Source organism: Nomascus leucogenys, chromosome 2 (genome assembly GCF_006542625.1).
Source record: "Nomascus leucogenys isolate Asia chromosome 2, Asia_NLE_v1, whole genome shotgun sequence".
Lineage (NCBI taxonomy): Eukaryota > Metazoa > Chordata > Mammalia > Primates > Hylobatidae > Nomascus > Nomascus leucogenys.
This window is the reverse complement of record NC_044382.1, coordinates 4,867,231-4,876,483: the sequence shown is the minus strand read 5'-3', so window position 1 is coordinate 4,876,483 and position 9,253 is coordinate 4,867,231. Positions and strand designations below refer to the sequence as shown.

The 9,253-nt window shown below is 51.0% G+C and overlaps 1 long non-coding RNA gene across 1 annotated transcript; it reads right to left on the bottom strand.

The window, feature by feature from the left end:
* Positions 1-262: 262 nt before the first annotated feature.
* Positions 263-4,412, bottom strand: LOC105739330. The gene is made up of 4 exons (XR_004032268.1): positions 4,279-4,412; positions 4,101-4,197; positions 1,160-1,216; positions 263-712 (listed from the first exon to the last, which is right to left on the bottom strand). It is a non-coding gene; the product is annotated as an uncharacterized LOC105739330 (long non-coding RNA).
* Between the last annotated feature and the right edge of the window lie 4,841 nt (positions 4,413-9,253).

The following is a 9,253-nucleotide window of genomic DNA, read 5'->3' as shown; positions in this document are numbered from 1 at the left end:
CAGTTTTTGTTGGATTCAGCTACTGACTTGTCCCTTCTTTGGCCTGCTTTCCTCCTCTCCAGCCCCCTTCACTTGCTCAAGTTTCAGGTTTCAGGCTGACTCTGTCTCTCCTTTTCACACTTAGGTCCCCAGACATTTATCTTATTCTAAATTAACCCTTCCTCTTTCGAGGGATGTTTGGGGAGGGGAAGTGCCAGCTTTCTCTTGGGCTGGCTAGCAAAGCTTAGATGAAGGGCCAGAAAAAGGTATCCAAACTCTTAGCAATTGTTTTCCTGCTTTTATTATTCTTTATTCCTCAGGCTAGACCCCTCCTTCCCTCCTTGCCTTCTCCATCTTACATTGCCGCCCAACCATACTCCCTTCCCAGAACATGACAGAAGCCTCTGCACCTCTGCACCTGCTGCTTACCTCCGCCAGAGATGCTGTTCCCCACCATCGCTTCCTGATGAAAGCTGCCACACTCTGTGAAGCCAAGTACTCATGTTACCTTCTCAGTATGGCTCCCCCCATGTCCCCTTCCCCATCCCAAAGCACAACAAATCGCTCCCACGGTGCTTTGTGCTTCCTTGGCTGTAGCTGAATCCCATGGCATTCCGGTGGCTCAACCATGGTCACATACTCTCAGATGTGAGCTCCTCATCACCTGGATCAGTGAGAAGTCTGTGCCCAATCTCTCCTTGTCCTTCCAGTGCTCAGCATAGAGCTTGTCACACTGTAGAACCAAATAGATGATTGTTGCTTTGGGTGGCTGAGGTCTTAGGCAAGGGAGTGAGAAGGAGTGGCCACCCTTCCTGGTAACAGCACCTTATTTGCTTCTGGGGAACCATCTTCCCCACTTTCCATCCATCTGACTTGAATGGGGCTGACCAAGATGCAGGGCAAGACATATGCCCTAAGGCAATCCCATCCGACAGTGCATCCCCTGACCTGAGAGATTGCTCAGTGATGGGCGTGTCACCCAAGCCTGGCCCATGAGATCATGGCAACAAAATTAAAGATGAGCTTGGAAATTGAGTGGAGAGCAGATGAGGGCAGCAGGAAAAGGATAAACCAAAACTAGAATTTGTGCCCTTATAGTGTGTCCCTGAAGTCTAAGATATTTGACAGAGTCTGGCCACACTTATGGCTCTGTGTTCCCAAGGGACCAAAGGGTTCTTACCTCACAATCTGCACTTGTTGTGGGAGGATCATGATTGGGCCTTCTTGTTGGCAGTACCTAGAGTCGAAAGAAGCAAGACATGACAGTGAGCTGCGGAGAAAGAGCATGCATTTTGGAGTCAGATGATCTGAGTTCAAATCTTAGCTCTGCTACTTTCTGGCTGCACACAAGTCCCTTGTCTCCCTGACGCTTGGTGGCTTCATCAGCAAGACATGAAAATCGATTTGTAAAGTCACTGTCACAAATAAAACATGCGTGCAAGTAGCAGTTAGTCATCTACTGCAGTGAATCCATTGTAATTCTGAGTTGGTAGTCTGCTAAAATCATCTAAGGTAGGAGATGTGGAAATGGATGATGAGGCTTAAGCTACGGCAGAGAGTAAGAATGGAGAGGAAGATAGAATAAATATTATCCAGGGAATATTAGTCAGAAATCTTTTGTTTGCAGTTGACAGAAACCCCACTTGAAAGCATGCTTCACCGGGTGCGGTGGCTCACATCTGTAATCCCAGCACTTTGAGAGGCTGAGGCGGGTGGATCACAAGGTCAGGAGTTCGAGACCAGCCTGGCCAATATGGTGAAACCCCAGCTCTACTAAAAATACAAAAATTAGCCGGGTGTGGTGGCACATGCCTGTAGTTTCAGCTACTCAGGAGGTTGAGGCAGAAGAATCACTTGAATGGGGGAGGCGGAGGTTGCAGTGAGCTGAGATTGAAATCATACCACCGCACTCCAGCCTGGACAACCAAGCAAGACTGTGTCTCAAAATAAATAAATAAATGAAACGAAAATGAAAGCATGCTTAAGCAAAAAAGAATCAGTCCACACAGCTCAGAGGTGCATGGCCAGGAGGCTGTGTCTCTGCCTAGTACCCCATTATGGTCCTGCTTTCCTGTGGGGTGACCTGATTCTCTGATTCTCCACTATGCACATGGAGGCCCCAGCTGTCCCAGGCTGGCATATTTGCACAGTGAGCCATCCCTATAGGAAAAGACAGGGTCTCTTCCCCAGCATTTCTCACAAAAGTCTTGGAACTGAGCCTCAATGGCCACTCTTCCATCATGCTCCCATCCTAGAGCCCATGATGGGCATGAGAGATATTCTGATTGGCTGAGCCTGGGCCCTTAGTGCTGGGGGCAGGGGGGTTGGGGGAGCAGGGAGGAGAGAATCCAATCTCACCTTAACTACATGGAGTAAGAGTGGAGAAGGGGATCTCTGGGGCGCTGTCACTCAAAGAAGTGGGGTATACCAGGCAAATATAAAAAACAGGTGTGTCTTCCAGAAGGAGTTTAGCCATTCAAGGAAGGTTTGGAAGTGGAAGGCCAGGAAATCAATAGAGTCAGCACTAACCAGGTGGTTTTGAGCTTGCAGCCCCTGTCTTTGGTCTCCAGCAGGCCTCACAAGCATGACTCAGTGGTGAGGCTGCCGCACATGTGGTTTCGAAACCAACCTTTCCCCTTGGCCCCAGCACTGCGTTGGCGTGTCCCTGGGGCTGGCTCCAGTGCCCGCCTGGAAATGCCCTCGGTTTGGGCCCCTGCCTGAGTCTCTGGGAAGGTCTTTGATCTCCTCACCCCAGCTCTTCCATTGGCTTCCTCCTCACCCTGGGACAAAGTCTGGCAATCGCTGAGAAAAAGGCCAAATGCCACCTTGCAATTTGCTGGGTCATCCTGGAACAAGTGCTGCTGGGGATCCCTGTCCCTACCCAAGCAGAGGAAAGTTCAGGACAATGGGCAGATGCCCCCACCCCCAGAAACAAGTAGACCAAGAGGCTGGGCCCAGGGTGCTGGCCGAGACTCGGCCAAGTGCTTATCCACAGTGATAAATGAGGTCATCATAGCTGCTAAGGTCAGTCCTCCTCGGGCATGTAAATAGCAAACAAGCTCATGATTGGAGAACACCCTTTGAGAGAGGAGGCTCCTGCACGCAGAAGATCCTTCCTGAACACCTTCTGCCCTCCATGTCCGAGCTGCACACTGGAACAGAGAGGTGAATAACACGTAATCCCTACCCCAAATTGCTTGCAGCAATGACAAGAGACAGACAGGTAGCAATCAGCCCACAGTACGGTACACAGAGTCTGTTTATAGGAGGACACTCTGGAGCTTGGAAAGTACAGAGGAGGCATAAAAGGTACAGCTGGGGGACAAGTGGGAGGGACCCAAGGAGCCAGGGACTAAGCTGGCACCTGAAGGAGAAAGCTGGTGGGGTGAAGAAAGGAGGGAAAAAGCATCCATCCTAGGTGGAAGCAGCATGTGCAAAAATGCAGTGGTTGCTCAGGGGCCTGTAAGTGGAGCCCAGGGCACCGGGAGAGGCGATGGGAAGAGGGGAGATTAGAGGGGAAGATGGGACCAGCGTTCTCAAGTTCTTTAATTGGGGCAGTGTCGAGGTCTGGTCCAGATTCATTCCCTCTGGTCCAGATCATTTTCTCTAAAACAATTAAACAGAAACTCATGCAGACCAAGTGTCTCCCTCCATAGGAAATCGTCTTAGCAAGGACTCAGCACTTGCTGGGAAAGCTAAAGGGATGTGTGACTTTCTGGGAAACCACATCCCAATATTTCCTGCATTCTCACCCCAGAGCCCCCAAATGAGGCTCGTTTCTAGGAAGTCAAATCAACAGTGGAGGTTTGGACTGTAGCAGCAGCCAGGTGGAAAGACACACAGCCCCTGCACACCTGGGCTGGCTGGACAAAGTGGCCGGGCAGATGCGCAGGTAGGAAAGCCTGCAGGTGCTGAAGGTGCCCCCAGAAGAAAGACAAAACCATCTCTCCTCGTCCCCTTATTTTGTCATTTGAAACTTACCATTTAGGGGAAGGTGAAGGCCGTTTGGTCATATATTCCTAGCTGCATGACCTTGGGACTTTCAGTTTCCCCAGCTGATAGGTGATGTGAGAATGACCCTAGGTCTAGCAAGCCAAGCACCTGTGCGAGGAGATGACCACTCCCTCTTTTTCCCCGAAGACCCTCCTCAGCAAAGCCCAAAAGTGCTCTCTCTCCCCACGGTGGAGACCAGTGTGCTCTCCAGACAGCGGGCTCTCCCTGGCAGGGTCACAAACCAAATGACTAAATATTAAAAGTTTTAAAGCAAGCTAACAAACTGCTAGATAAAATATGTCATACCTCCTCACATGATGGCAGAGCCTCCTAATGACCTGGAAGGCCAGATCAGAATGGCTAGAGTCCTCGGAGTTTCACATTGGCATGCGGCAGCTACTTTCCCCATTCTTCATGTTTTCCTGCACCGGGAGAAAAACAGAAACCGGGCACTCAGCCCACGTGGCCAAGCTCTACCCAGGTCCCCCAAGCAGCTGCCCTTTGTCCAGCCTTCAGGGCTGGAGCACCCACTGGCCATGTGGTCCACACTAGGGAAAGTGGGAGCGGTCCAGGAGGCCTCAGAAGTGGGCATGGGCATTTGGACAGGGAACCCCAGGGTCCTGGGAACCCAGAGTGTCCTCTGGAAGGGAGGCATGTGGGTTCCAGCTGGGCACAGCTCTTTGTTCCCCAAGACTCCTCACTTGCAGGGAGGGGCAGTGTCTGAGCAAGACCTTCTAAAATGCAGGGCCCAGGGCTGGAGCCCCTCTTACCCTGATCAGAGAGTGCTGGACAGGGGACTGGAGATGCAAGAATATCAGGGTATTTATTTATTTATTTATTTTTTGAGACTGAGTCTCGCTCTGTCACCCAGGCTGAGTGCAGTGGCAAAATCTTGGCTCGCTGCAACCTCTGCCTCTTGGTTCAAATGATTCTCCTGCCTCAGCCTCCTGAGTAGCTGGGATTACAGGTGCATGCCACCACACTCTGCTAATTTTTTGTGTGTGTGTGCTTTTAGTAGAGAAGGGCTTTCACCCTGCTGGACAGGCTGGTCTTGAATGCCTCACCTGCAATGACCTGCCTGCCTCAGCCTCCCAAAGTGCTGGCATTATAGGTGTGAGCCACCACACCCAGCCGGAAATCAGCTTTTTTATTTTGCTGTTTCCGAGTGAGATCTGAAGTAAGGCCCGCAACGTTTCTGGCCCTTAGTCTTTCCCAGAGTCAACCAATTTAGTCTCTGCATTTCCTTCCGGCTCTGGTCCAGGGTCCTAAAGCTGGTCCTGCCCTTCCTAAGGCCAGTGGATATGGGTCATCAGCTTTGTTTAAACCTTTCTGCCTGGTGCCAGCACCGCCAGGGCTACAGTTAGCCTTAGTGTTTGACACCTGGACTTCCCTCAACAGCAGGCCTGGAACTGAAAAGCAAGCAAACGCATGCAAACCTTTTATTTCTTTCACCTGTGACCTGGGATCATGAAAGCTGTGGAATCCTGACCAGGCTCACCTATACCAGTGTCTGGGTCTTCCAGGCAGGACAGGCCTCCATCAGACCCATTCACAGATCTGGCTGGTTCTCCCAAGCCAGGTCTGTCATCAGGATCTTTAAAGAAAATCAATGAATGAAGCAAAATGAGAGGACAGAGGGCTGCTGGCTTAGTGCAGGGAAAAGCTGGTATGGGCCTGTAAGTTCTGCAGTGTTTGGAGACAGATAAGGCCTTAGGCTGAATGTGGGGAGAGGAAGGGGACCAGAGGAGGAGGGGAATAATTATTACTGTTTAGTGAGTTTTTCCACTAAAAATGATTAAAAGAATATGTGTTGCTTCTTTTTTTTTTTTTTTTTTTTTTAGACTGAGTCTCGCTCTGTCACCAGGCTGGAATGCAATGGTGCGATCTCGGCTCACTGCAACCTCTGCCTCCCAGGTTCAAATGTTTCTCCTGCCTCAGTCTCCCCAGTAGCTGGGACTATAGGTGCGCAGCACCATCCATGCCCAGCTAGTTTTTTTTTTTGTATTTTTAGTAGAGGTGGGGTTTCATCATGTTGGCCAGGATGGTTTCCATCTCCTGACCTTGTGATCCACCCGCCTCGGCCTCCCAAAGTGCTGGGATTACAGGCATGACCCACCGCGCCCGTCCGTGTTGCATTTTTTTTACCTCCATTTTCTCAGTAATGTAAGGACCTCATAGACCAGTGAAATCCTCTCCTTTCCAAGGCCTCAATTTTGGGAGGTGACATAGGGCTGCTCACTTTTTATTTTGCCATGGAAAGACATCATAAAGCAAATATCCACTCAATTGTTTATTCAGTTGACAAATACTTATTGAGGGTCTACTGTGTGCCAGGCATTCTTTCAAGCCTTGGGATATAGCTGTGAACAAGACAGACAGAAATCCCTGCCCTCGGCCGGGCGCGGTGGCTCACGCTTGTAATCCCAGCACTTTGGGAGGCCGAGGCGGGCGGATCACGAGGTCAGGAGATCGAGACTACGGTGAAACCCCGTCTCTACTAAAAATACAAAAAATTAGCCGGGCGTGGTGGCGGGTGTCTGTGGTCCCAGCTACTCGGAGAGGCTGAGGCAGGAGAATGACATGAACCCGGGAGGTGGAGCTTGCAGTGAGCCGAGATTGCGCCACTGCACTCCAGCCTGGGCGACAGAGCGAGACTCCGTCTCAAAAAAAAAAAAAAAAAATCCCTGCCCTCTTGGGAAGAGTCAGACAATGGCCCAAGCAGGAACTAAATCATAGGTCAGATGGGCTAAGTGCTATGGAGGAAAAACAGGTCCGGCAAGGGGGAAAGGCACACTGCGGGTGCATGGCAATTTTCAATAGGGTGATCAGGGAAGGTTCTGAAGCTAGTGAGGCAGTGAGTCTTGTGGGTGGAGGTGGGTGGGGGAAGGACTCTAGGCAGAGGGAACAACAGCACAAAGGCCCTTAGTCCTTTCCACTGAAAAAATAATCATCAAAGAAGGGGCCTGGTGAGGTGGCACATGCCTATAATCCCGGCACTGGGAGGCTGAGGCAGGAGGATTGCTTGCGGCCTGGAGTTCAAGACTGTCTCTAAAAAGCATAAATTAGCCAGGCATGGCGGTGTGTGCCTATGGTCCCAGCTACAGGCTTAGGTGGGAGGATCGCTTGAGCTCAGGAGTTCAAGGCTGCAGTGAGCTGTGATTGTGCCACTGCACTCCAGTCTGGGCAACAGAGTGAGACCCTGTTTCTGTAATAAAAATAGAATAATAATAAAGAAAGAATATAATCCCAGAATAAGGGCCAATCCTTCTTAAGGGAGGGCAATCAGTGACCTATTATGTTGACATATATTCACATACATATGGAGATACAGTAATTTGTCATTAGTTATGCTGCATAGGGTAAGAACCTGCATTTTACAGGTGAGGAATCCGAGCCTCAGAGAGGGAGTGGGCTTTGTCCGGCATCACGACACCTGAAGCCCACAGGCTAGGATTTGAACCCAGATCCTGAAGACGCCAGGGCCTTTGCCCCTGTCCACTAGCCTTTGTGGCCTGCTTCACAGCCATGTCTCCTGGCCCCTGCTCCAGGTCTCGACGACTGCTGATTAAAAGAACAGCTTTGCCATATGGTTTAACCTGATTTTACCACCTCCTTTTTCTTCCCCAGACTGCATGCCCAGGAAGGAGGCTGGGGCAGTATGGACTGCATCTGAGCTGGCAGGATGGGGTGGGCAGGCCGGCGGGGCCGCAGACTTTGCTCCTTTTGGGAGATCTGTAGGCAGCTCCCCGGCGCTATGCCTGCTGGGGCCTTCGTGCTGGCATTTGGCCCATTCAGGAAGTCTAGGCTAGTCTAGCACTGCCTCAAACCGACTCATGCCAGCGAGCACTGACTAGCCACCTGCTCTGTGCCCAGCTCAGTGCTGGGAGCTTTGTAGTTTACTTCACCGAAATGAATCCCCTCAACAGCAGTGAAATATAGGCAAGAGACCCATTCGTTTGTTCATTCACTCATTCACATGTTCTTTACACCATACTTTGCTGAGCACCACTTCATTCCAGAGAATACTGCCTCAGGCTCTACAATGGGCCAGGCATTGTGCCAGGCACTTGTGTTCTTATTTTAAAAGGTACTAGATCAGAGTATGATATAGAGAGAAAGACTTTGAGGTCGATGGAGCAATTCGATCAGAGGAGACCTGGGAAAGTTTGGAGAGGAGGTGAGATCTGGGCTGGGCCCTGTAGTAGCAGAGTTTGGGGTGGGGAAAGGGCATTCAGGCAGGGGTAACAGAGGCCAGGCAGCTGGATAAGGAAGAGTGTGTTTGGGAACCAAGTGTTGACTGACCCTCTGGCACAGGGTTTGCCCCACAGGACAGTGGGGAGAAGGGTGGTTAGGAAGGAGGCTGGGAAACTTGGTTCCCCATCTAGTCTTTGTGAGTGGCTCCCAAGGCCACCCACCAACCTCTCTGATCCTCAGTTTGCCATCCTGTGAATCAGATTTAATGACCCTCGTCCTGCCTGTGTTATAGGGAGCTTTTGAAGGTCAAAGGGAACTCAGAGACTTTGCTATGCAGAGAGAGAGGTCACTTGCCCCTGGTTTTGCTTCTGTCCCAGGGGTGTGTGGGCCCCTGGGTTTCAATGGTTTCTTCAGGGCTGGCCTCCAGCCACACTCTGCCAGCCCCACAACCCCCACCCCAGGTGCTCCTGAAGCTCAAGAGTGTGTCCTGCTCATTAGCATCCGTGCATGGGGTAGGTGGTCAGAGCCCAAGTCAAGGAGTCAGCCTGACGTCAGCCTGATCCCCATTCAGGTGCACATTGCCCCGGCGGCCCCCGGCAAATCACTTTCATCTCAGAGCCTCAGTGTCCTCATAACGGGGCTGTTGTGAGCTGTGGTGAGCAGCAGGTGATAAGGAGCTTGCATTCAGCCCCTGTGAATGACTTGCCGGGACTGCTCTAACCAGGGACCTCACCACCCTTCCCAGGACATCCTGGAGCAGGAAGGCTCCTGCTGGTCCAATTCCCAACTGACAATCAATTACTCAATCGCTCACTTTGTTCACTCACTCCATTCACTCACTCCTTCAACGAATGTTTACTGACCACCTTCCAGGCACCCAGCACAGTGAGTGCTTTGTTGTTGCAATGATTAAGACAAGGTTTTGAACCTCAACAGAGAACTTATAATTGAATTAAAATGGGCAGGCAATATGTGACTATGTGCCCCGGATGGGGCAGGTGGCAGTTGACAGAGTGCAGAGACAGAAAAAGACACAGAAATTGTTAGGTTGGAGTAGGGTAGGGATATGCATCAGGGAAGACCTCTC